At 39.7% G+C, this 1,836-nt stretch overlaps 1 pseudogene; it reads left to right on the top strand.

Moving 5' to 3' along the window:
• The first annotated feature begins 362 nt into the window (after positions 1 to 362).
• Positions 363 to 482, top strand: LOC136650324 (5S ribosomal RNA; annotated as a pseudogene).
• Positions 483 to 1,836: the final 1,354 nt, after the last annotated feature.

Here is a 1,836-nt window from a genome sequence, read left to right as displayed (position 1 = left end):
CTAGATGAACGACTCATTTCACATGTTTACCTGCAAACAGAATGGAACACAGTGTCTTGCTCTGCCCCAGTAGAAAGTGTCCTACCCCCACTTTTTGGTATACTTTCTCACTGATTTACTCTTACTTTTCTGAGCAGAACTTTTTGACTGAACCATTTTTAATAACAATGACGACCTCTAAAAGAACGTAGTTCATTCATTGAGTTTGAAACTTTTGATCGATGAATTCATCAAATGTCAAACAATTTCAGTTGCTCGGTGTAATGCAATATCTTGCAATTTGACAAGAAAAGTTGGTACTCATTGCTAAAGACGAAAGACTGTTTAAAATATTTCATTTTTCATCCCATTAATAGTAACACATATGCAGCAACTGTTACCCTGCACATGCCTGATCTTGTTTGATCTTGGAAGCTAAGCAGGGTCAGGCCTGGCTAGTACTTGGATGGGAGACCGCCTGGGAATACTGGGTGCTGCAGGCTTATACCATAGTCTTTCGAGACTGAAGGTTGCTAACCATACACATGCATATCAAAATAGCGTCAAGAAATAAATAAGTGTGCCCTAAGGTTCCAGCTCTTCTGATAAAATGATTCCAAATGCCAAACTAACTTTTAACTGATCAACCCACCAATTCCAGCTTTCAAGGTCTGTAGCCCTAATATTAAACCAGTGTTAAGTCTGAGCAAAAACTCCTGGGTCTAAAAGCAACAGTGTTTGAGGTGTGCTGAGGTTTGTGGCCTACATCAGCCCTGTTCAGGCAAATGTAACAACGGACACAATCCACACTGTTGAAACTTCTTAAGAATGTGCCAGCAAGCTCCACCCCATCATATTCCTAGCCCTGCTCCTCCTGCTCTGTCTATGGAAAGGATTTATCTGCAGCAACAAACATTTTCCACAAGGGAATAATGCCTTAGTGATCAACTTTCTAGATTAGGGACTTTCCACAGCCCAATTCTTTACACCAGCACAAGTCAACACCAGCCTTTACAAAGTAGCACACAAATACAGATCTTCTCTCTAGCACAATACTCTGTTTATCCTTTTAATCAGTGATCTGCTGGGGGCCAACCAGAACCAGTGAGGATGTGTCACCACTGCTCAGATTTCTGCTACTTAAGAGGCAAATGGAAATCATCTTTTGTCATTTTTCTTAGCAGGCCCACTGTAAGTGTCTGGAAATAGTAAGTGGAGAGAATTGTGTACAATTTTGTACTTATTTACTTTATTTACTTATTTAATTATTTACTTATTTACTGATTTATACACTGACTTTCTCTTATGTAGTTTGTTTGTCCTTGTATTTACGTGCCTCTATTTTTTTAAATTAAGATTGAGCTAATTTCTTGCAGGAATCAAACGATTAATTGAACACTCTTATCAACTCTCATCTTCTGTTCCTCAATATGAAACCCCACTAAATTGTTATCCTTCCTTACAAAGGGCGCATAACTCTCGTCAACTGGGAAGCCATCAGTTAAAACCAAGATGGTCTCTTCAATCATACCACAACTCATTGGGTCTTTCCCAAGAAAATTGGAAATAAACAAATTTTCTGGGAAATTCGCATGGAAGAGGGAGGGGAATTCTGACATGGTTCGTGCCAGTGGTCAGTTAACATGCCTAGTTTAATATGACTGAATGCACGTTATCACGTTAACAGCTAAAAACACCCTTTGAGTGCAGCATAAGTGTGCTAACTAATGCTTTTAGAGATGGGTGGGTGTGTGAGTGTGTGTGAGAAAGAGCGAAAGAGAGAGAGCGCGCGCAGCTGCCAAAATGTCAAATAAACTTGATTACTTGCTTTAAACTGATTTGCAGCCTCATTCGATG

The sequence above is a fragment of the Tiliqua scincoides genome, chromosome 4 (genome assembly GCF_035046505.1).
Source record: "Tiliqua scincoides isolate rTilSci1 chromosome 4, rTilSci1.hap2, whole genome shotgun sequence".
Classification (NCBI taxonomy): domain Eukaryota; kingdom Metazoa; phylum Chordata; class Lepidosauria; order Squamata; family Scincidae; genus Tiliqua; species Tiliqua scincoides.
This window is presented reverse-complemented; position numbering and strand designations above follow the sequence as displayed.